The sequence below is a fragment of the Hippopotamus amphibius genome, chromosome 5 (genome assembly GCF_030028045.1).
Source record: "Hippopotamus amphibius kiboko isolate mHipAmp2 chromosome 5, mHipAmp2.hap2, whole genome shotgun sequence".
NCBI lineage: Eukaryota > Metazoa > Chordata > Mammalia > Artiodactyla > Hippopotamidae > Hippopotamus > Hippopotamus amphibius.
Window position 1 is genome coordinate 139,229,178 of NC_080190.1, and position 26,363 is coordinate 139,255,540.

Consider the following 26,363-nt stretch of genomic DNA (forward strand, 5'->3'; position numbering starts at 1 on the left):
CTCGGTGCAACTTGACCAGGAGTGTCTTGTCTTTTGGCTGAGTCTGTTCTCTTGGATGTATAGACCATACCCAGTGTCCTCAGAGCCTCCCATTTCCTGCCGTCATTGGGAAAGGATGGAAACCATATCAGCACTCCCTTTTTGAAAGCACTAATTTAAAATAGAAAAATCTGGAAAAATACAAAACAACATGGAAAATTTTCCTAATTGGCCCTTGTGCAGCTGACTTGGCTTCTATCATACCCCTCTCCCCCACCCCCATCTCCAGTTAAAATTCTGTGGTATTAGGATCATCAGCTTCCACTGGAGTCCAGTCCAAGGCACGCTGGACCCCAACACTGTGCCTCCGCCCAACAGGGCTGTGATCATCTGCAGGCACTTACTTCAGCTGTGTGCCAGGGAAGATGTTCCCAAACAGAGATATTTTAATCCTCTGGAATTCAGATCTTTGAAAAAAACAAAATTTACTCTTTAAATCTGACTGACCCTTGCAGATGTGTGGGTTTGAATCAATCAGATCTGTATTATGATAAAGGCTAAGGTCCTTTCCTTTCTTTCTTAAGTATGAAAGGATGCTAGGGAAAATCTAGACTCTTTTCTAACTCCTTCTGTCTCATAGTATTAAATCTATCTTTTATGCCAAGGTCATAAGTCAAGGAGAAACTCACCTGTTCGGAGCATGACTCTGTTAGCAGGACGTTTCTTGCAGAATACAATCCCTTTGGCCCCTTCAAGTTGGCCTGCTGGTGTATTTAATCAGTTCTCACACCATGAATGAGTCCAAAAGTCAAAAAGGAGGAGGATATGAGGACCTCTATAAGATCTCTTATCTTCCATTTAATACTCTGCCTTTTTGAGCAACTGCCTTTCCCTCCTGTGTTGTCCCTCACCACTCCCTTGTTTTCCTGCTACTCTGTCTTACTCTAGCTAATTGCTCTCTCTCTCCAGTCCTTTGCTCTGCCAATTACTCCTATTTTTTAAGCCGGAAAAATACCTTTTTTCCCCTCATTCCAGCTCCTTTTGGGCTTTTCCCTCAAAGAGAAAGCTTAGTCACTCTGTACTTCATTCCAAAATAAAGTGAACAGTCCCCAGTGTCTTAGAATGGGATCCCCAATATTTTCACTGTTAGAAATGGCTTTTTATATGCTCCCAAGCTCTGAGATCACTGGGGGAAAGACGCAGATGGCACTGAGACCTCTAAGGTGCTGCCCTTCACCTTCATGAAGGGGTTTCCCAAAGTGTGACGTGCATACCACTAGCATTACATGAGACCATTTTAGACAGTGCATAGTTATGGTGGATTTTGGCTGTGTATTTGTAGTAATGTACATTAGGGAAAAATATGGCTGGCATATCAAATCTGCAATTTCACAGCTATTACTGCTTAGGGCAAATGTAAGTTAAAATATAAAGAGAGGGTGGTTTAAAAAAAGATGTTAAGTAAAAAATAGGACAGAGAGAATATAGATATGGCAAAAATCATGAAGACAGAACATGAATTAAAGTTTGGGAAGTGCCGTTTGATGGAAATCACTTGGAACTAGGACGAATGGGGCATAAGGTCAGCTTCTGGCTATACTTCCTTCTTCCTTGCAAAGCCCTGAGCTTGGGGCAGAGAGTGGGAACACAGCTGTTACCCAGGCGGGGATTTATGATTTCACACTAGGGACCAAAATATGCACAAATTTTCCTGAATGGATAAATCAAATTCATATCCTGCTGTAACCAAGGATAACACTGCCATTGAATTTATAATTAAAAGCATTCTGGTCCAACTCTTTCAGTTTAGAGGCTAAAAAGCCAGAAAGATAACATGACTTGTCCAGTATCTCCCTAGTAAATAGCAGCAGAACTAGAACTCAAACCCCAGAGTTAGCTCATTCTAAATCTTTCTACTATGTTATTGCTGCCAGATGAGTCTTTCTGATGCCCAAAGAGTCTTATCTATTCCTGATTATATCTAGCTATATCTAAGAGAGTAGTAGGAGATAAAAATCAGAGAGGTAACATGAATGGTGGGAGGGAGGTGGTGTCAGGACTTCAGGCCAGTGTGAGGACTTTGTGGGGTCCAGCTCAAAGATGGAGCTGATAGCTGTAATCACATGTAGCCAACAGAGCCAGAGTATGTGACATAAGCACTCAGAGGACAGTCACTGGGACAATCTGATGGTATTGCTATAGAGTCCTCTTCTCAGAGCCTTCTTTCCTAACTTTTTATTTTAGAATAATTTTAGACGTACAAAAAAGTTGCAAAGGTAATACAGAGAGTTTCCCAGCTTATCCTGTTGCTAATACCTTATATAGCCATGGTATATTTGTCAAAACTAAGAAATTAATATTGGCACAATACTACTAGGTAAACTACAGGCTTTATTGGGATTTCCATTATCTTGTTGTCGTTGTTCCAGGGTTCAGCCTAGCGTTCCACACTACACTGTCACCATATCTCCTTAGTCTCCTCCAGTCTGTGATGGTTTCTGGACTTTTCCTTGTTTTTCATGACTTTGACACTTTAGAATAAGTCAGGTGTTTTGTAAACTTCTGTCAGGTTGGGTTTGTCTGGTATTTTCTCATGCTTATGTTTAAGGAATCAGAGGAAGGATACCACTAAGGTAAAGTGCCCTTCATTTCAAGGTACAGATGCTTTCAACATGACTTATCCACGGTGATATTAATTAACCTTGACCCCTTGTTCAAGGTAGTATCTGTGAAGTTTACCACTGAAAAGTTCCTCTCTTTTGCTTTCCATACTCTATGTGTCACGAAGCCCAGCCTACACCCAAAGAAAATTAAGCTCCACCTCCTGGATGGAGAACTATCAAATAGTCTGTGACATGGATTAAAACTACCACAGTAATTAATAAATGTTTTGGGAGACAGACTTTGAGGCTATGCAAATATCCTTTTTCTTCTAAAGCTTCCCCATTAATCTTAGGATTCACCAGTGGGTCTTGCCTGCAGCAATTATCGCTGCAATATTCTAAGGATGACTTTTTTTTTGCCCTCATTTCTTCTACATTTATAGTTTGGAATTCTTCTGTAAGAAAGATTTGTTATTTCACTCATTTATTTATTTATTCTATTATTTATTTATATCAGTATAGACACATGGATATTTATTGCATTCTTGTGGTTATAATCTATATGATCATTACTTTTCTTTCTCTCTTTCTCTCTTTCTTTCTCTATTTTTTTTTCTTTTTCTTCTTCTTTTTTTTTTTTTTTTGGCTGCTCCGCATGGCATGTGGGATCTTAGTTCCCTAACTAGGGATCTAACCCACATCCCCTGCAGTGGGAGCACAGAGTCCTAACCATGAGACCACCAGGGAATTCCCACATTTTTTTTTTTAATTGCTCCAGCTTAGGCTATATGGAGCTTTTGGGTGACTCCTGTATTCTTTGACATGCTCTATCCTTTAAAAAATGGCATTTTCAAACTTTCTAGCACTATAAGATGCTCCAAATTCATGTTGTATTTTCCCTGCCTCAGCTCTACAATCAGCCATTCCTCTAAAGAGCCTTGGTTTCTCTGATTGGAGAATGGCATTTGGAAACAAGGATGTGGGAGCTGGGTGTGTTTGTTGTTACTGGGTATCATTGCTTCTAGGCTCTCTCAATAGAGCTAGAAAATACATGTATGTACATGAACCCATCAATACACACATATCGACATTAATTTCTGTATCTATCTGCATGTGTATATATATGTGTGTATATATATGTGTGTGATGTATATATACACATCTACATGTATGTATGTATTTGTGTAAATATACATACGTCTCTCTATCTGCAAAAACATAAGATTATACTGATATCCTCAGATACTACTCAGTTACTTTGAATTAACTTGCCTAATATTGATACCCAGTGTCATCTTAATGCCTCCACCTTGCATCTAAAATCCTAGTGAGAATAAATAAATAAATAAATAAATAAATAAATAAATAAATAAATTCCTAGTCAGCAGCTATTATGGGTTGAATTGTGTCTCCTCAAAAAGATATGTTGCGAAGCGAGAGAGTAGCACAGACATATATATACTACCAACTGTAAAATAGTCAGTGGGAAGTTGTTGTATAACAAAGGGAGTCCAACTCGAGGATGGAAGATGCCTTAGAGGACTGGGGCAGGGAGAGTGGGGGGGACTCGAGGGGGGGGAGTCAAGGAAGGGAGGGAATATGGGGATATGTGTATAAAAACAGATAATTGAAACTGGTGTACCCCCAAAAAAATAAAAAATAAAAAAAAATAATAAAAAAAAAAGATATGTTGAAGTCCTAACCCTCAGTACCTCAGAACGACCTGATTTGAAAATAGGGCAGTTGCCAATTTAATTAGTTAAGATGAAGTAATAGCGGAGTAGGATGAATCCTTAATCCAATATGACTAGAGTCCCTATAAGAAGAGAAGACAGAGACACAAAAGGAAGACTGCCACGTGAAGACAGAAGTAGAGATTGGAGTTACGCTTCCACAAACCAAGTACCTGGTACCTGGGGCTACCAGAAGCTGGAAGAGGCCAGGAAGGATTCTTCCCTAGAGCCTCTAGAGGGACCATGGTCCTACCCACACCTTGATTACAAACTTCTAGCCTCCAGAACTGTGAGAGAATAACTTTCTGTTGTTTTAAGCCACCCAGTTTTTGATACTTTTTTATGGCAACTCTAGGAAACTAATACAACACCCATCAAGTTGATACTGTTTTTACCCTGTATAATATGATAATACACAAATTATCTACTTTACTCCAAAAGCTACCTCAGTTACATCACATTTAAGACTGTCTGGATCACTCCTAGACCTCTGTCATTGGTGGCAAAGATGGTATCTTATTTTTTGTTATATCCCTACCACCTGTTGCAGGGCCAGGTGCAGAGCAGGCACTCACCAAATGTTTGTTGATTTGAATACCTACAGGCCTTCTCTGTCAACCGATTAGGCTAGCCAGGAGGTCTCCTTTCTAAGACTTTTTTGGCCTCAAGCTCTGCTGTGTAAAGTTCATCTGTTCTTCCTCCCTCCCTTCCTTCCTTCCTCCCTCCCTTCCTCCCTTCCTTTTTTCCTTCCTTCCTTCCTCCTTCCAACAAATATTCATTGGGCACATACATGTGTATGGCATAGTTCTAAACACTAGAGAAATAGCAGTGAACAAAAGAGATAAAAATCCTTGCCATCTGGAACACTTACATTTTAGAAAAATCTAGAATCTGAAATTAAAAATCACCTGTGTCTAAATGACATAAGTAGCAGCAGAGGATAACAGAATGCACTTTGGGAGGTTTCCATGTGTTATTTGGCCAGCTGTGGTCTGGGGGCCTCCTTTCCAATAACCAAAGGCCCCAGCTGAACAGCTGCACTTTTCTTAACCAATTATTACATTCCTCTCCTTCCCTAAGAGGAAGAGTGAAGGAGGTGGGTGGAATAAGAGGAAAAACCAAACTGGCCAGGAAGAGAGTGGAGAAGACAGAATAGGAATAATGATTCTCCTACAATGAATTTTAACGCCAACTCTTCCTGAGCTGTAACAAGCTAAGTACCTTACCTGTTGTTAATATATTTATTGTTATTAAATCATTATGTTGACAACATAACTGCATAATAATAATGGCTAGCCAGTACTGAGAGTTTGCTAATTGCCAGGAAGTGGTCTAGACACTAACCAATTTGATCCACTTACTCCTCACCACAATGCTGAGACAAGTACTATTATTTTTCATTTCACAGATGACGAGCTGGATGCTTAGAGAGGTAAAGTCATTTGCTCCAAATCCCAAAGTTAGTAAATGGCAGAGTCCAGACACAGACATCACTATGTTGGACTCCAAAGTCCTGGCTCTTCCCTCGCTCTCAGGGAACACTACCCCCCACCTCCCTAAGAGGAGGCATTAACTGGCTAGAGCCGCCCAGCCTGTACAGCCTTCAAACTGGATTTCCTTCCACAAAAATCTTCTTCTCAACAATGGACCCTCTTGCTGACCCTGTGCCTTTTATCACTTCATCGTGAGTATTTTTTCTAGTCCCACTGCCCCAGGGCTCTGTCTCCCCTGGTTACTGGGGTAACAGATATCTGGTGTGATATTTACTGGATCTCCAATGGTCATGGTCTCTCTCTCTTTCCCATACCCTCTCAGCCTTTTAATCCTCTCCTCATTATTTAAGCCAGCATGGAGCACTTTTCAAGACACCCAATGAGCAAGTGCCCAGAAGGAACTGGGTTCATAATTAATTAGTGATTCTAGGACACAACAAGGCAAAAGCAAAGCCAAGGATGTGGAAAGCCCTGCAAACTGAAACTGCAGGAGGAAAATCTACACATTCCAGGACCCTTTCCCAAGAGGGACAAAGAATCGAATGATGTGCTTACTGAAATTCCAAGCTTCTCCATCTATCTTGGGATTGAACAGACATTAGGCATTGGATGACCATTCCTACTGGAACATCTCTCCCTCCAGGATGAACAGCTGCCTCCGTTCTAGGGTGTGAACTGATTCTTTCCCATTGTTTTCACGTAGGAAGGTTAGCCTGTCTTTCCTCTCACAATTGTTCTAGCCACTTTGGAGACCGTCTGTCCTTTAAGATGGCTCCACCCCCTCGGATTTCTTGCTCTTGTCAGAGCAGAAGTCAAGTTAGAACACCATAATTTAAGACATCAAGCTAGGATGACTTTGGAGGCAGAGAAGGAAAAAAATAGCAGAAGAATGCCAGGATTCTCAGATGTATATTTACTATTTTAATTTGGAGAAAAAAGGAGGGCTTGAGTAGAAGTCCATCCAGATTAAATTCTCTCCAGAGACAAACTTGTTCTCCAACACACATGGTAAAGTGTAAATGACAGGGAGTGCTAGCACTGTTATTGGTAAAAGTATTAAATTTTCATTAGGAGGAAACAGGGATTATGCTCGCTTTTAGTTATTATGGATCTATTAGTGCCTAAAACATCACAGCCAACAAAACAAGAAGTCTGAAGAACATTACACCAGCTTCCACATCTTACGGGTGTGACAACTCTACCATCACATACTTGCCAGCAGTGAAAATTAGAAGACTTACATAGAGCATTAGAGTTGTAAGAATCTTTTACTACTTTTTCTTACCTGCAGCCTAATTTCTTTTTGGTTTCATGTTGGGTCAATGCCAGCTTTCAGGGCTGATCTTTGTACTTAAGAGAATAACCCTAAACCCACCCCCACCAAGCCACATGCTAAGCACTTTGCTAAGCACATGACAATAGATACAAGCAATGCTAATTGAAGGGAAAGTAAAAATACCTGCCAGGACATTTATAAGACATGCCAGTTGTTTTTGCTGCTCCTGCTCAAAAGAGTAAATACTTTGATGCATGTTGCTAAGCAGTGTTGTGTTTTCAGTCCTTAATAAGGTCATTAGTAGCACGGGATGCCTTATCTCTGTGAATAATCAGCCTCAGCAACCATGGCTTCCAACACAAAGCAAAAGTGATTACTACAAATATTCATCCTTCTGATTCAAAGATAACACTGCTTTTAGGGATCCCATATGAGAGTGATTGACTCTGCGGGACAGTCCCAGGGCTTGTATTGATGACAACCCTTTGGTTTACAGATGCTAGAAAGTTGCTCAGAGTAAACTGCCAACTAATGGCTTCTCACCCTTTTCCCACAGTTACCCAGCATTCCCTGGTTACCCAGGATTCCTTGGTTACCCAGCATTCCCTAGTACCCAGAATTCCCAGTTACCCATCATTCATAGTCATCTAATGTTCCCCAGTTACTCAGCATTTCCAAACTGAGGTATTAGGCGAGACAGTCTGCAAGAAAACAACCTCTTCAGGAGGATTCTACCAATGGACTCTCTACTTACAGGAGCAATGCAGCACAAGACACTATCTATGAAAGTTAAGGCACAGAATCTGGAGCCAGACTCCCTGAGGTGAACCTCAACTACGCAATTTCTCACTGAAGTGACTTTGCAAATTAATGCCTTCATGCCTCTGTTTTCTCATCCGTTATTGCAATGATTAGATAAGCTGATGTGTGTAAAGTTCTTAGAACAGTGCCTCCTTCTGGCACCTTATGGGTCTGGGGAAGAGCTATAAAAGTGTTTGTGAGTCTTCAAACACCTCCCCAATCAAAACAAGTAAAGTGAGAGAGTAGCACTGACATACATATACTACCAAATGTAACAGATAGCTAGTGGGAAGCTGCTGCATAACACAGAGAGATCAGCTTGATGATTGGTGATGACGTAGAGGGGTGGGATATGGAGGGTGGGAAGGAGTCATGCGAGGGAGGGGATATGGGGATATATGTATAAATATAGCTGGTTCATTTTGTTGTACAGCAGCAATTGGCACAACAGTATAAAGCAATTATACTCCAATAAAGAGCTTAAAAACAAACAAACAAAAGCCCCCAAACAAGTAAATACCACAGTTTGTGAAGGAGGGAAAAGCTGACTCCAGAATGCACCCTTAGGATCTGTATTCACTGCTTTTACATTTCAGAGGAAGAAGCTAGAAAACTGCCAAAATTTGAATTCCTATAATATTAAAACTGTTACTAATTATGGTTCTGGTCATATGCCGTACATTTCCCAGAAATAACAAATGTTCCATGGAAAAGTAAGTGGCTAATAAGTGTGGGAAAAACATATAGTAAATGTCTTTGTTTTTCTTGGCTGTCAATTTTAATATAATGAAATAGTCAATGAAAAATATGAACATTCAACTGCATCTACTTCTTACCACTTCAGAAAGGTACTCGTGAACTACTGAAAGTTAGAAATCTATGTTCAAATAGAATTGTCAAGTATTCTGAATCTCTTACATTTAAAGTTTTGAAAAATGTTACTCATATTCCAGGTGTTTTTCCCAATAGAAATTACAGTGGTAGATGTTAAACTAACTCCATGTGATTCTCATTTTCAAAAATACAATTTTGGGGACTTCCCTGGTGGCACAGCAGTTGAGAATCTGCCTGCCAATGCAGGGGACATAGGTTCGATCCCTGGTCCAGGAAGATCCCACATGCCTCAGAGCAACTAAGCTCGTGCGCCACAACTATTGAGCCCACTCTAGAGCCTGTAAGCCACAACTACTGAGCCCACATGCCACAACTACTGAAGCCCACGTGCACCTGGAGCCCGTGCTGTGCAAGAGAAGCCACTGTAATGAGAAGCCCACGCACTGCAATGAAGAGTGGCCCCCCTCGCCACAACTAGAGAAAGCCTGTGCACAGCAACGAAGACCCAATGCAGTCAATAAATAAAAAAATAATCTTTAAAAAAAATACAATTTTGGACTGCTTAAGAGTTTCAATGTGTCCCCTTGAGCTGCATAAAAGAAAGCCATTTTTGTTTCAAATATAGTTTTGTTTTTGTGAGGTTTTTTCCTATGAGAAATACATTTCTCTTAGACAATTTTGCAATATTGCTATTTAACAGGTGAAGTATTTTAGATTTCTTTTACGCTCCATTTATTTTACTTAAATGATGTTGAATACAGTGAGTTTTTGCAACTATTTAGGGAAAGAAAATTAAATTATTGATTAAGTGAGGTTCATTTATAAAGGCTATACTAGCACTAGCAGGCTGGGTGTTTCATTTCAGTAGATTTTAGACTAAAGGGCATGTATTTTAAAAATAAAAGTCTGATATTCTCATTCATTTCTATTATCAGTCTGATATTTCTCACTCATACATACAGGTTAGGCATGATAATCCTGCAGGTGCTAAAAAGTGATCAAGATCTGATCTCAGATACTTTGGTATGTGCTTTTATCTGTAATATGATACTTCAGCATGGAATAAGTGTGCTTACTATGTGACAGGCAATGCCAGGTGCTAGAATTATAATGATGAGAAAAGCAGACCTGGGCCCAGTCCTCGTAGAGCTTATGGTCTAGGGCAGAGCTACATAAAGTGTGGGCTGTGGACCACACCACCTCATGTTCTATTTCTTATCAGACAGCGGCAGGACAAGTACAGAGACTGCAGGTAACTGTTTAGACACAGCCCTGGACATAGCTGCACTACTCAAGCATGTGATCAACTGGACTTGGCTCACTGAACAGGGTTTAGGCCAGTTCAGATATGTGAATTTCACATGGCAAGATCTAATTACGGGTCATGGACAGGAGGATACATACTGGCCTGTAATAAACTAGAAATTAAAAAAAATCGAGTTCTTCCCATAGGTAGTTTGAGAAACACTAGTGTACTGCTTTCCCAACATTATAGGAGAGAGAGAGAGAGAGATTGATTCCAACTGAGAAAATTTGGGAACATTTCATGGAAGAAATGGTTTTTGAGCATGGATTGGAATCTGAGGGGTAGAGATCATAGCAGGAGAAGAACTATAAAGGCAGAAAAATGCAAGGATGTCCTAGGCAACCTAGTCATTGCAGCTGGAGTGTGATATGGAAACAGGACAAATGGAGGTAGGGGAGATAAATCTGAAAGTTAGGAGAGGGCTTTAAGTGACATGAAAAAGAATTTGAACTTTATTTTTGAGACAATTGGAAGTTCTTAAATATTCCTGAACATGATAGTGCCATGAAAGAAAGCTCTATTTGACAAAATAATATTGGTCTCACTTGAACTATATGAAACCGAGTCAAGAGGCCTTTAGGTGAAGTAAATAATAACAGTAAAAAGAAATTTAAAATATAGTTCTCTTAATGGTATTATATATTAGTCATAAGTCTAAGTGAATTTATGCAATTTTAAGTCTTCCCAGGCACCACAGCACAGTAAAATACCACTTTAGAGGATTTAATCATGTACGATTAAAGTGATTTTGAAATGCCATTTCTTAGCTTAACAGTGGCAGAGGGAACACACATTCTTCCCATTTTCAGAAACTTTGAGTAAACCACACATATTCAGGGACCATTAAGCCAATATACTATTGTAATAGCTTACACTAAAATGTCAAGTTCCATTACCAAAGGATACAAGGGTGGCACTTTTTTCTCTCTGCTGTTTTCAGCTTCCTATAAAACTAGAAGTGAACTTGTTGAATGTGCCTCATTTAAGTTTCTATGTGTCACCAAAAGGCTATTAATTCTTGCAGCTGACTGAGTTGAAGTCTTTTGTGGCATTCAGATTCCTATAAATGTATCTTAAAAAAATTGTTTATCTGATAAGTAAGTTTTAAACTTTGGGGATAAAATTTTGTAAGGCTTTAACAAATAAAACAAGGCCCTCCAAGTGTAAACCACCCCCACCTCCCGCCATTCCAAAAAACATATTACCATGTCAGGATTTCACACATTTGGCTGAATAAAAATCTAATTCTGGTTTCATAATATTATTTTTAATTGTGATGTAAGAACTACAGAATTAGAAAGATACCATCCTGTTAAACTGAAAGCTATGCATTTAGAATCGGACACGTTTGCAGTGCGACTACAATACAAAGCTAAAACAGCATTGTGAGTCCCTGATTATGATATACTAAAGAAGTGGTTCTCAACTGAGCGTGATTTTGCCCCTCCCAAAGGACATCTGGCAATGTCTGGAGATGGTTGTCATAACTGGGGGGTTACCACTGGCCCCAGGATGCCACTAAACATTCTACACTGCATAGCACAGCCCTTCACAACAATTATCTGGTCCAAAATGTTAACAGTGCTGCAGTTAAGAAATCCTGTACTAAAGGATCACACTAGTAACATTTCTATTATTCCTCTTGGCTAATATAGAAATAATCACTTTGATTCACGCAATCTGGAAATCAGAAGCAAGGAAGTTCCTGAAGATTAAAACAGATAATTATTATGCTTCCCTTTGATACAATGAACTACTCTCTGATTTTTGCAAGCAAGACTTGAAGGTGACCCTTACAGGTGCTCTGGTTTATTAATTCCATCAATGGTAATAATTTATATGCAGATACGCAAACATTGAAGGAAATCTTCAATCTGGTCTTCAAGCAGAAAAGACAGGCACAACTGAAAACTCAAAAAAGGTTCCAGATAAGTATTATTTTCTGCCTGTAAGTCACTGATGATTTTAAGATGGGCCAAAAATTAAGTAAGAGCTTTGGGGAATGTGGCAAAGAAACATCTCTCCTTAAATGTGTACATTGATTGTAAGATGTGAAACTTTTACAGAGATGGTAAATGTGCAAAATCTATAAAGTATTTTAAGTGTATAATAAGATATTTTAAGCTCATTTTGTAAAAAGAAATAGACTCTGGAATGCTCTCCCTCTTAGATCTTTTTCCATCAGTGTTAGCCTCCATTATTTTCATTTAAGTCTTTTCATTGCTCCCCTCCTCCTGTCCCCACCACTCCAGGAAGAGATGGTAAGGTGCCGGTGGACAGCGGTGTCACTAACTCCTCAGAAACAAGAACAAATACAAATCTCTTATTTTATTCTCTTGGAATTTCTCCAAAGTCTTTGACTGTGAATTGTGCACTGTGAAGAACACCTGTGCTGAGCACGGTCCTAGCTCTGCTAGCGGATATAACTTTACTTAACTAAACAGAGGAATAACCACACATAGATGCAATACGATATATATTTGAAATTTTAAAAATTTTATCTAAAGACCACTTACACATTTATTCATAAACAGAAACTTACTATAAAACCCATACATTCGCTTACTGGCACATTCTCTGCTTGTTCCACTAGAATTTAAGATACATGTGAACAGGGATTTTTGTCTTGTGTTTCTTGGCTGAATGGGTAAATGAATGAATGAATACCTTCTCCCAAATAGCAGTCATTATACAATTGCAAACGCCTTTTATTTTCACATTAATGACAGGAGACAACAGGACTGACTCCATGTTATAAACTACTCATGTTCATTCGTTCATCCATTCATTCCCTGCTAAGTCTTTCACGATCTGCCCCTGCCACCTATCTAGCTTTCCCTCGCATTCTGCCCCCACTGCTCTCCAGCAACACTGGCCTTGGTTCAATTCCCAGTAAACTCCAAGCTCCCTTCTACCTCAGGGCCTCTGCCCAGAACATTCGCCTCCACATTCCTAACCTCTTCAGATTTCTGCAGGGAAATCTTCCCTGATCACCACTTAGACTTGATGTAGGTAATGCCCGTATTTTATAGCCTTGGTTTCCCACGTTTCTTTGGCTATTTTGTCCCCATCATAGTATTGATCACATTTGTAAAATCTATTTGTGTTATTATTTGATAACATCTTCCCCACACCCCACACCACACAACTGTAGAGAGAAACCATCCCTGCCTTTTTCCCCATTAAAATATCCATCATTTAACACAGTGCCTGTCATATAGCAAGCACTCAATAAATATTTATTGAATGAGTAAATGAATTAGGTTTCTAGGAACATGACCTGTTATTAAATATATGAGTCCATGTTATACTATATCATTCTCCACTAGGGCTCAAGTTAGTAGGTGCTTAATCAATACTTTTTGCGTAATTGGAATCATCAGTTATCTACTACAAACTGAATTTTCCTAAGTCTAGATGACACGAAAAGAACTTGTTGCAAAGTTACTGAGATGTCAACTACTCTCTATTCTTTTTTTTTTTTTTTTTTTTTTTTTTGGCACACGGGCTTAGTTGATCCGTGGCATGTGAGATCTTCCTGGAGCTGGGATCGAACCCGTGACCTCTGCATTGTCAGGCAGATTCTTAACCACTGCGCCACCTAGGAAGCCCAGTTTCTATTCTTTTTTCTACAAACTAGTAAAAAAGCAGTTTTTCCCCCATTGAATTTATTAGCTATTTTGGCATTAAGAATGTGACTGAGTAGAAAATCATTGTCAGGGAACCAAATATTTGAATGATCAGTATTTGTCTCTATTTTAAAACATCTGGAAGGATATTTTAATTATCCTTAGATATTTGGTGTCTTGTGCTCTCAGCCTCTGAGATAATCTTTCCCCATTATTACTCTCGAAAGAAAGATATGCTGCTGACAAAGTAGGTTTTTTTGATAGATGAGGATTTCTGAGACATTGAAAATAAAGAGTAGTAAGCTCCTAGGCTAAGAGGATTAAAAGAGCATTTTCTTAAGAGGAGGAAGAAAGAGGTCTTTAGTGCAGAAAACTGTAGAAAAAATATAATTCCATGTAATATCACATAACTGAGAAGCTAGTCACATAGGAAGCCTTGGGGAAGAGTATGGATATCTTGGGAAGCCAGACAAAATAATTCTAGTCTAAGGGAGCTAGAGAGAGATACCCAGACAACAGGAAATCAGAAATGATTGCAAACCTAGAGTCTATTCACATCCTTCACTTTAAAATAGCTTCTTCACATATAAATTTCCTATCTATTGTTGTTGGGAACTCTGTCACTAGGTAATTTTTACAAGATTGGAATTCTTGAAAAAAATTCCAGAAGCCCAGGAAATGGGGCAGTGTTTGCTAACTTGGGCTATTCTTTTGGTAAGCCCCAGTTAGAAAGGTTAGCTTCTGTTTCAGGGGTCATCCCCATCCCTGCCTTGCCCATTCCTCTCTCAAGCCAACAGCAGTTGAGCAGGAAGTGGCTCCTTCACTGCCTCAAGAGCTTTGCGGTCAATTTCTTATCCAGATCGTCCTCCTTTGGATCTGGCAGATGCCTCAAATCTGCAGCTGAACTCCTTGCTGTAGCCTCTCCTTGCTCCACATAAAGCAGAGGTGAAGTAGAGTATATCTGGGGCTCACTCAAGAAGGGACCCTGCAGCGAGGAACCACCTTCCCTGAGATCACAGACAGAAGAGAGACTTGGATGCTTGACGAGGAGCAGAAACCACCAGAAGCCAATAGCAGACGTATTGATTCTCTACACCTTCACGTCAAGGGGAAGGGTTATCATGTTGGATCATACTTGTGCTTTACTGTCTTTGGGGGCAAGAATGCACATTTTTCTATTATTCTTTAGTTTGGTATCAGAAAGATCTGGGGAACTAATTCAATGGTTTCTGTCATGTTTAGGGTTGTGATCCATAAGTACTTCAGAGTATCTCAAGCTGCCTGATCACTGCCAACTGAAATGCACAATTCTTTCTTGGCCTCCAGGAGAAATACATTGGGGTTGAGGCTTAGTTATCAATGTCATAAGAAAAAAAAAAAACCCAATAGATTTTGGTTAGCTTGACTTCAAATATTTTATTGCTGTCCTATAGATCCCATTAAAAGAACTGGCCTATCCAATTTGGGATAAAGGCTTTTCACTTTCACTTTCTTGTTACATCCAGATGAGCCATGACGCTCATCTAATCATTAAGCCATAGAGACTTAATGGGGATGAAGGAAGTGGGATGAAAAGGATCTAAGTACATTTAAGTTTTCATTTTATATCGATTTGTCTCCCTTCCCTGCAATATCTGCGAAGTACAAACGAAGGTTTTTGTTCTGGCCCACATTTACTTTAATATTTTTGCCATTTGTTCCTCATATAAAACTATTTGGCCAAGTAAATATTCATGCCTTGTTTACAAACAGTCACAAAAAGTATCACCAGGGCTTAAGCCACATTACCTTGCCTACAAATCTTGGCTGGCTCTCATCTGGGTCCATTACCATATTTTGAAAAATTTCCAAGAAATTCATAAATCAGTAGATTTCCCTTCCTGAAAAGCCAGTTTCCTAAACATTCAATGAGATGGCTTTTGAGACCCACATCAACAAAGTAGGAAAGTAATAATGTTCCTATCTTAACAGGAAATTTACTACTGCAGGTGCTGCTGCCCTTATTATACTACAATAGAATTTCAAAAGAATCTTTTCTGAATTAAAAAACATTCCATCTACTTGCTGCACAATTTTCCACACCAAATGAGTAGATTTGGAAAGTAAGGAGGGGCACATATTTATTGCCTTTTTTTCCAGGAAGCAAGTCGGGTTTTTACTCCATTACCATTTCTCCTACTTTTTTTTTAAAGTAAATTTCTTTAGGTTTCTATTTAATCAGAGTCACCACAGAAGAGAAAAGAATTTTTAAAGAGTAGAATGGTGGCACAGTTTTCAGTGACATACAAATTCACCTACAGTTAAAAATGGAAATGCCATACTTCGTGACAAAGCTTTAATGGCAGATACAAGTTAGCATTTTCTATTTACCAAATACCAAATACATATAAACACACAATAACTTAATGCAACATCTTGCATTCTGAATTATAATTTACACAACTTAAAACTCAGGCATTTGAAAGATTAAAAAAGTAACTCACGATATGCAGTCACACGGTGCCTCAGATCTCAGAGCCTTCCACAGTTATCACAATAGATTTTATCACCAGCAGTTCTCTGGCCCTGCAACTGTGTTCACCCATAATTAATAAATAATTTACTTGAACACTTGACAGCTCAGTAAGCGGTTTAATGTAAGGCCGTTACTTTTATTTCTTCTGTAGCTGCCTTTGCAAACAGGAAACAGGAAGCACAGCTACAAGAACACTGACATATCTCAGCCTAATTGGTCTTTGGCTCAAAGTACTCAGGGGTGATAAGTACAGTCCCTAAAAGAGCAAGACTCAGGTCCTAGCATTTCACAGTCTAAAATCCTTTAGACAGATGCTATGCAGGGAATGTATTACAAGCACTCAGTAATATTCAGGCTTTATGGCCTTAATCCTGGAAGGACTATAAATTTCAGAAAAAAAAATATATACATATATAATATTTATAAATATATATAATGTGTTTATATAAACATAAATGTATAACACATTAAGTAATATATTATTTAAAATATATACATTATTTAAAATAATAAATAACATACTAAAGTAATATATATAATTTTTTCCTGAAATATATGTAGAAACTATCATTCAGGAAACTTTTAGCTACAAATAATAGAAAACCCAACTCAAACTCACTTATACAAATAAATAACAAGACAAGGAAATATTTTGTTTCACTGAGCTGAGGAAGAAAGCTCTGGATGTAGGGTTGGTTTTAGGAAAACAGAGGTTCACCATGTATATGATTTGATTCTCTGCAATTCTCTTAGCATGGCATTCTCTGTAGATCAACTTCACCTTCTGGCTGCCTCTCCTCATGGTGCAAAAAAATAGCTTCAGCAGGTCAAGACCACGCATCCATCTTCCAAGAGGGCAGTGTTAGCATGCTGGCGGTCTCAAGCTCTGAAGTCATTCTGATTGCCCATCACTGAATCAGTCACTATACTCTGCTGACTAGCTTTAAACTAACCAAGCCTTATCGTTAGAGGTGAGGGCAGGACATTCCAAAGAAAAATCACATGGAAAGGCATTCAGGTTACTAAGAGGAAGGGAAAAGAATAGTGGAGGAAATCAACAGATGTGTACCACAACAATGTTCAGCAATAATCTGAATCTGAAGACTGGTGTTTGAGGATGTGTACCTATAAAAACACTGGATGCTGGGTTACCTAACGATGTCTGAAAGAGAATGAGCTGAGCTTTAAGAGATATTGATTACCCAAGTCTTTGCATTTAGTAAGACTTTCTATGAACGTTAGGTTTGCTCCCTGAGAAAACAGTTCAGAATATTCCCATTTTGTTTATGGAACACATTTTATAGTGTATGAAGTGCTCTTGCATGTGATCTTCCATTTTGTTACACAAACAACCCTGCTAGGGGGATAAGCAGTCCTGGCAGGAGCTTAGAGAGTGGGGCAGACACTGCTGGTTAACTATCCAACAGTCTACTCTTTGTCCTAACTGAACCTTGATTTTGCTCAGGGCAGCAATTTGCCCTGTTTAAACTAAGGATGGGCAGGTGGAACAGTTTGGGCCCTGGAGATGTAAGCTGGAGGTACTAGGGAGAGCTCCTGGAAAAGCTCTTTTAAGGGTCTCTGGCATTTGCTTTTTGTTCTTTGCTCTTCCTCTTCCTGTGCTGAAACACTGATAAAATGCCAGAGGTAAAGCCATATCTTGCAGTCATGGAGTGACAAGCATGCCACATGCTTTGAAGACTAAATTGTAAGGAGGAACCACTATATTGGGACTGGTTTGCCTCCTCCTGTGCTGTTAGATAAGAAAAAACTCTATTTGGTTAAGCCACTATAGAACAGTTCTCCTTACATGCAGCTGAATGTACTCTTGACACAAAGAGGTTTCACAATCAGGTTATGACAGATCAAGGCTTAATGCCAGGTTTCTTGACTCCCTGTCCATCAATATTTCTAATAAACTGTGTTGCCTTTCCAAAAGCAGAATCCATACTCTGAATATCATACAAATAGGCATTTTAAATTTATGCTTACTTTCTCAACAAATAACTCATGTAAATGATCTGAGCCACGGTTAAGAAGCCGAGAGGGGATTCTCTCACCATTCTTCTGTTTTTGGTTTCTTTAGCTTTTTAATATGTGATACTCAAGCACTTGCAAAATTGCTAAGGCAAGAATGCCTTGGCTACAGCAAAAGAAACCTAGGGTCATTTGACCAAAATTTCTTTCAAGGCTGCCTGAGGGAGAAATGGCCATATTCCCAAATCTTGCAGTGGATGAGTTTCTTCCTAGACTTTCTCATTCACTTAGTTATTAAAAGATAGCAGAGGACTCTGGCTCCTGGCTCTGCATATAAGGAGCTTGGAAGCTGCCACTTTGTCCTAACAACAAGTAGAAACCAACAACTCTTCTTGGATCAGTAAACCGCTGCACCCAAGATTGGAGAGACCAACAGGGGAGCACAGGAAGTCTCAGCTTCCCTGAACAGAGACTTGCCAACAGAAACCACTGCAGGAAGCAGTGCCAGGAGAGGAAAACCTGCATTGTAATTGACCAACTGCGGGAGTCTCCGTGAAGACAACTCTGAGACTTAAACACGCCAGGGGGACACAGCCATGGGGAGTCCTCACCATACAGTGAGATTTACTTGCAGGAGCTCTACCAGAATCCCACAGTAAACACCAGAGAAAAATCCCCTCAGGCTTCTGGAAGGGGGAAGGGAAAACAAGCATTTTGAAATATGCCAGAGCACTCCATTCTTGCTCTCAGGTGAAACTAGTTAACCAGAGCCTGACCTACTAGAGTATCCTCAGAGCCTAACTGACCTGGGGAAGGGAAATCCTCAGCTCCAGACTCCTCCAGGCTACCACTGTTGGAGAAGGAACTACTCAACTGCAGCCCACTCTAGCCATCCTGTCCCACCTAAGTGAGGAGAAAAAAACTGAGAAACACTTGAGAAGTTCGCAGTCCAAAGGCCTAGGCTCACCAAAAGACTGAGACCTAATCACAGGATGCATAGAACGCTTCTGTTCCCTGAAAACTCACGACCACATTACCGAAGATCTATTTACAGCAGTTCCTTTTATCCGGCACATCATGTCTGGCTATCAAGAAAAATTACAAGACATACCAAGAGAAAAAAAAAAAAGTCCACACAATTTTTAGCGACAGAGGATCAGAACCAGCATGTCAGGGAAGTTGGAGTTGAAAGATAACAGAGCTCTCACAAAGGCTGGAATAATTTACTGAGCCAGAAGTCAAGGAGGACCCATAACTAAAGACCAATTCCACAGGGATTAAGGACTTAGGTGTGAAAAGCAAAATGTTAAAACTTGTAGAAGAAAATACAGGAGAACATTTTTCTGACCTCCAAATGGGAAAAGAGGTCTTAGGCACAAAAGCGCTAATCACAAAAACAAAGATTGGTAAATTTGCCTACTCTAATTCCTCTCTTTATCAAAAGGTACGATATTGAAAACAGAAGACATACCAATATCTGAGACAAGTTTGCCACATGTGAAATCAGCAAAAGACCAGTATTCAGATTATATAAAGAAATGTTACAAATCAGTAAGAAAAAAACAACACAACAGAAAAATGAGCAACAGATCTGACACATCATCCCAGAGGAGAAAAATATGAATGGCGAATGAACGGTTTTCTTTCTTCCTTTCTGATCTGCCTTTTATTTTATTTTCTCTTCTTACTTTATTGCACTGTGTAGAACTTCCAGTACTATGTTGAGGAGGAGTTGTGAAAGAGGGCATATTTACCTTGCTCCTGATCTTATGAGAAAAGGATTTAGTCTTTCACTACTAAGTATGCTGTTAGCTGCAGGTGTTTTATAGATTTTTTAGAAATCAATTTTAGGAAGTTCCCCTCTATTGCTATTTTTCTGAGAGTTTTTCAATTTTGTCAAATGATTTTTCTGCTTCAATTAGTGTAATTGTGATACTTTTTCTTTAGGCTGCTTACATGGTAGATTATACTGATTGCTTTTCATATCGAATGATCTTCGCATCCCTAGAATAAACATCACTTGATTTGGGTATATAGTTATTTTTATATACTGCTGAATGCTATTTGCCAATATTTTGTTAAGGAATATTGCATCTATCTCCATGAGAGTGATTAGTCTCTAGTTTTCATATGTTGTACTGTCTTTTTCCAGTTTAGGCATCAGAATTGCTTTATATAATGCATTGGTGAGTATTCCCTTCTCATATTTTCTGGAAGAGATACGATTAACGTTAATCCTTCTTTAAATATCTGGTGGAATTTTCTAGTGAAACCCTCTGGGCCTGGAATTTTCTGTTTGGGGAGTTTTGAAACTAATTCAATTTCCTTAGTTTTAAGGCTATTCAAATTATCTATCTTATACTGTGTGACAACTTGTGGTTGTTTGTGCTTTTCAGGAAATTTGTCCATTTCACATAAGTTGTGAAACTTATATGTGCAGACCTATTTGTAAATATTCCTTTATTATTCTTTTGACATCAGGTGGTCTGTAGTGATGTTTCCTTTTTCATTCCAGATACTGGTAATCTGTGTCTTCTCTTTGTCAGTATTGCTGGAGGTTTATCAATTTTGCTGATATTTTCAAAGAAGCAGTTTTTTGATCTATTTTCTCTATAATTTTTCTCTTTTCAGTTTTATTGATTTCTGGTCTTTATCTTTATTATGTCCTTTATGTTTGCTTTGGGTTCATTTTGCTCATTTTTTCCTAGTTTCTTAAAAACTAGTTTCTAGAGATGGGAGCTTAGATTATTGATTTGAGGCTTTCCTCTTTTCTAAGGCATGTATTTAGTGCTATAAATTTTTCCTCTCAGAACGGCTTTGAGTCTCACAAATTTTGATATATTGTATTCTCATTTTCATTGATTTCAATGTATTTTTTAAAATTTCCTTGAGATTTCCTCTTTGACCCACAGATTACTTGGAAATTTGTTTTTTCAATACCAAATGTTTAGAGAGCTTCCCGTCATCTTTCTGTTATTGATTTCCATTTTGATTCCATTGTAGTCAGAGAATACACTCTTTATGATTTCAATTTTTTAAAAATTTGTTGAAGTTTGTTTTATGGTTTATGGTCTATCTTGACATATATTTTGTGGTGCTTGAAAAGAACATCATATATATATATGGCAAATAAGCACATGAATGAATGTTTAACATCATCAGCCTTCAGGGAAATGGTAAGTAAAGTGACAATAACATGCTAAAAAAAAAAAGAAAAGACAAGAACATCTTTTCTGCTGTTGTTGGTTACATTCTATAAATGCAAATTAGATCTAGTTGATTGGTAGTGTTTTGTTCTGTACGATTGCTGGTTTTCTGTCTATTTGTTCTATTAATTGCTGAGAGAAGTAAGTTGAGGTTTCCAACTACAATTGTGGATTTGTCTATTCTAGCATTTTTTAAAATTTATTTATTTATTTATTTACTTATTTATTTATTTATTTATTTTTGGCTGCTTTGGGTCTTTGTTGCTGCGCACGGGTTTCCTCTAGTTTCCGCTAGTGGGGGCTACTCTTCATTGCAGTGCTTGGCTACTCCTCATTGCTGTGGCTTCTCTTGTTGCAGAGCACAGGCTCTAGGCGAGTGGGCTTCAGTAGTTATGGCACTAGGGCTTTGGTAGTTGTGGTTCGAGGGCTCTAGAGCGCAGGCTCAGTAGTTGTAGTGCACAGGCTTAGTTGCTCCACAGCATGTGGGATCTTCCCAGACCAGGGCTTGAAGCTGTATCCCCTGCATTGGCAGGCGGATTCTTAACCACTGCACCACCAGGGAAGTCCTCTAGCAGTTTTTGCAGTATGTTTCACATAATTTGCTCTGTTGTTTGGTATACATTAAGGATTTGCATGCAAAAAAATGTACCTTTTCTATGTCTTTTTTGTGGATTGACCCTTTTATCGTTATGTAATATCCCTCTCTGTTCCTGGTCATTTTCTTTGCTCCAAAGTCTTTTTTATCTGATTTTAATATAACCACTTTTACTTTCTTCCGATTAATATTTGCATGGTATATCATTTTCCATCTTTTTACTTTCACCCTCTATATTATTATATTTGAAGGTAGTTTCTTATAAGTAGCACATAGTTGAGTCATTTTTTAATCTACTGTGTTAATCTCCATCTTATAAATTGTATATTGAGACTATTTACACCTAATGCTATGCTTGAGCTAACGTATACCATTTTATCTGTTTTCTGTTTGTTCTATATTTTCTTTATTTTCATTTTCCAATATTATTGTGGATACTTGAACATTTTTCAGAATTCCATGTATAGTGTTTTTTCAGTATATCTCTTTGTATAGCTTATTTAATGGCTGCTCTCCATATTACATTAAATATATATATATATAACTTACCAGTGTATAGTTGTTGATGTTATACCAGTTCAAGTAATCTCCTTACCTCCCTTGACATCCCTTTACTCTCCCTCATTTATAAAATAATTTTAAAAAATATCTCCTCTACATACATTGAAAATCATATCAGACAGTGTTATAGTTTTTGCTGAAATCATCAAACATAATTTAGAAAACTTAGGAAAAGGAAAGTTTATTGCACTTCTATTTTTATTCTTTGTATTATTCTTTCTTCCTTCCTAGTGTTCCAAGATTCCCTCTTTTATCATTTCCTTTTTGTTTAGAGAACTTTATTTTTTTAAGATAAGTCTGCTGGTGACAAATTTCTATGTTTTCCTTCAACCATGAGAATGTCTTAATTCTCTCTTCATTATTGAAGGATATTTTCACTGGATATAGAATTCTGGGTTGACAGTTCTTCTCTTTCAGCATTTGAAAAATATTCTGCCACTTCCTTCTCACCTCCGTGATTTCTAATGACAAATCCACTGTCATTTTCATTGTTTTTCCCCTATAGATAAGGTTTAATTTCTCTCTTGCCATTTTCAAGATCTTTTTCTTGACATTATATTTCAGAAGTCTGACTATGTGTCTTAGTGTTGATTTCTTTGGGTTAATCTTGTTGAGATTTCACTCAACTTCTTTTTTTTTATTCTCATTAAACTTTTTTTAATGGGTCTCAAATTCTGTGACAGATTTTTGGTCAAGTTGTTTCCATTAAAAAGTACTGATTTTAAAAACTAATAACTTAAAACTGCCACACAAAAAACAAATGGTCCACAAAATATTCTCCTTTCCTTCTGAAGGTTTTATGATGCATTGTTGTCATTAACCAGTCTTTTACTATTAAACTTAAATGGCCAATTGAGACAAACAGTTCTGAGACTGCTCTTCCACCACTGATTAAGACTGGGGTGGCAGGTATTGGGGGGAATATTCATCTAGCCTTCTGAGCTTTCTGGGCAGACTTGGTGACCTTGCCAGCTCCAGCTGCCTTCTTGTCCACTGCTTTGATGACACCCACAGCAACTGTCCGTCTCATGTCACGAACAGCAAAACGGCTCAGAGGAGGATAGTCGGAGAAGCTCTCAACACACATGGGCTTGCCAGGAACCATATCCACGATGGCAGCATCACCCGATTTCAAGAATTTGGGGCCATCTTCCAGCTTTTTCCCAGAACGACGATCAATCTTCTCCTTCAGCTCAGCAAATTTGCAAGCAATGTGAGCTGTGTGACAATCCAACACAGGTGCATACCCAGCATTGATTTGGCCTGGATGGTTCAAGATAATCACCTGAGCTGTGAAGCCAGCTGCTTCCATCGGTGGGTCATTTTTGCTGTCACCAGCCACATTGCCATGACAAACATCTTTGATGGACACATTCTTGACACTGAAGCCTACATTATCCCCAAGAATAGCTTCACTCAAAGCTTCATGGTGCATTTCAACAGACTCACTTCAGTTGTTAGGTTGACAGGCGCAAAGGTGACCACCATGCCAGGTTTGAGAACACCAGTCTCCATTTGACCCACAGGGACAGTACCAATACCACCAATTTTGTAGACGTCCTGGAGAGGCAAATGCAAGGGCTTGTCAGTTGGACGAGTTGGTGGCAGGATGCAATCCAGAGCTTCAAGCAGCATGGTTCCACTGGCATTGCCATCTTTACGGGTGACTTTCCATCCCTTGAACCAGGGCGTGTTAGCACTCGGCTCCAGCATGTTGTCACCATTCCAGCCGGAAATTGGTACAAATGCTACTGTGTCAGGGTTGCAGCCAGTTTTCTTAATGCAGGTGCTGACTTCTTTAACAATTTCCTCGTATCTCTTCTGGCTGTAGGGTGGCTCAGTGTAATCCATTTTGTTAACTCCAACAATTAGTTGTTTCACACCCAGAGTGTAAGGTGTAAGCCAGAAGGGCATGCTCACGGGTCTGCCCATTCTTGGAGATACCTGCTTCAAATTCACCAACACCAGCAGCAAAAATCAGGACAGCACAGTCGGCCCGGAATGTGCCTGTAATCATGTTTTTGATGAAGTCTCTGTGTCCTGGGGCATCAATGATGGTCACATAGTACTTGCTGGTCTCGAATTTCCACAGGAAAATATCAATGGTGATACCACGCTCATGTTCAGCTTTCAGTTTGTCCAAGACCCAGGCATACTTGAAGGAGCCTTTTCCCATCTCGGCAGCCTCCTTCTCGAATTTTTCAATGGTTCTCTTGTCGATCCCACCACATTTGTAGATCAGATGGCCAGTAGTGGTTGACTTCCCCGAATCTACATGTCCAATGACAACGATGTTGATGTGGGCCTTCTCCTTTCCCATTTTTGCTTAGGGTTAGCGGTGGTTTTCACGACACCTGTGTCCTGGCGGCAAACCCGTTGCAAAAAAGCTTCACTCAACTTCTTGACACTGAGGTCTGTATGTTTTGCCAAGTTTGGAAAACTTTCAGCTGTTGTTTCTTTGAATACAATGGGTTGACCCTTTTTTTAGTCTTGTCTTCTTTCTCTCCTTCCAGGATGCTGATGGTACATTTGCTAAACAATTTTCTGTTTTGGGGTTGGTAATTTCTGTTATTTTATCTGTAAGTTCACTGATTCTTTCCTCTGTCCTCTCCATTCTACTGTCGAGCCCATGCACTGAAATTTTTTACTTCATTTATTATATTTTTTTCAGTTTCTAGGAAACTGAAAAATGATAATAACTTTTTAAAAGAACATAAAATCAAGCGAAAACTTTTTTTTCTTTGAAGTTGCAAAAGGAAACAGCTCTCTTCTGCTTCCTAAGAAACGAATACCTTGATCAGCAGGCAAGGGGTCTTGCTTCCATTCAACAGCCCTCTGTTAGAACATGACTGTCTCCAGGAGACAGGACAGGCAGCTGAGGTAGGAACAAGCAGTATTTCGGCAGTAAGCAGGTTTTCCTCTTCTGACCTTTTCAGCCCTAGCCACACCTCATGTTACTTCAGCCCTTCAGCTCCCTCAGATCCCATACTTTTTGCATGGATTTTTATACTTTTCTCTCCTCTGGCATCCTTTTCCTCTGGTATTCTGCTTGTTTACCTGGTCTCTTACCCATTTTTTGCTTGCATTATGACATATCATACATGTGTGGATTCCCTGACCCAGCTCCTTGACTGGGGCCCTTGACCTAGCTAAACACCACCTACACATTTTAATGGGTTTACTTTTCCCAACACTTGTGTTGCTCTCCAGAGCTAATGGAATACAGCTCTTTCCTTCTTCTCTTCAAGGTGGAGCCAAGGGAGGTTGATTTTAAAGGTCCACAATCTCCTCTCTCTAGGAGATATTTCTGTGAGGTCACCAGCTGCTTCGGATATGTGCTCCTTCCATCCCAAGCCCCACAACTAGAGGCAGGAAGAGAAATGGGTGGGAGGACAAATTAACACTGAAAATCTTGATAAATACTAACAGCCAATACTAAAAATAACTCGGCAGAGGTAGTCTACTTATAGGCATTTCATTTGTGCCTTTGTGTTGGGGGTGAGGAGGAGGGAGAGAGAGAGAGAGGGCTGTGGAGAAGGGGCTGGAAATGTTACTGTTCTCTGGAGGTGGAGGCACTGCGAGCTTCCCCAGGCAGACAGTACCACCCCGCCCCCTCCCTGAAAGAGCTCTTTCTCTTCCTCAGCTTTCTCTGGCTTCTGCAGCTCTGCAAATGGCTCCCTCCCTGTGCTGCAAACAGCATTCCTGCTCTTGCCAGCAGAGAGGAAAAGCAGCTAAAAGATTGCAGGCTGCTTTGTTCCTCAGCCTCACCCTCTCCTAAATGCAGAATAGTCTGCTCATCATTTGACCTCAGTGTCTAGAGATTAGAGGGCGGTTGGGATCAGTATCCGTGAGTCCCTG

General features: G+C 39.3%; 1 protein-coding gene and 1 pseudogene across 2 annotated transcripts in view; both read right to left on the reverse strand.

Annotated features, from left to right (window-relative positions):
- Positions 1-26,363, reverse strand: part of NCALD (neurocalcin delta) — a 340,760-nt gene that overhangs the window by 149,709 nt on the left and 164,688 nt on the right. Inside the window, exon 5 of one of the 2 annotated variants that reach the window (XM_057734909.1) lies at positions 16,138-16,225. The exons of the other annotated variant lie outside the window; for it this stretch is intronic. The gene's annotated coding sequence lies outside the window, so the exon portion shown is untranslated. The remainder of the gene's footprint in view (positions 1-16,137; positions 16,226-26,363) is intronic. 2 annotated transcript variants of the gene reach the window in all.
- Positions 22,672-24,875, reverse strand: LOC130853270 (elongation factor 1-alpha 1-like; annotated as a pseudogene).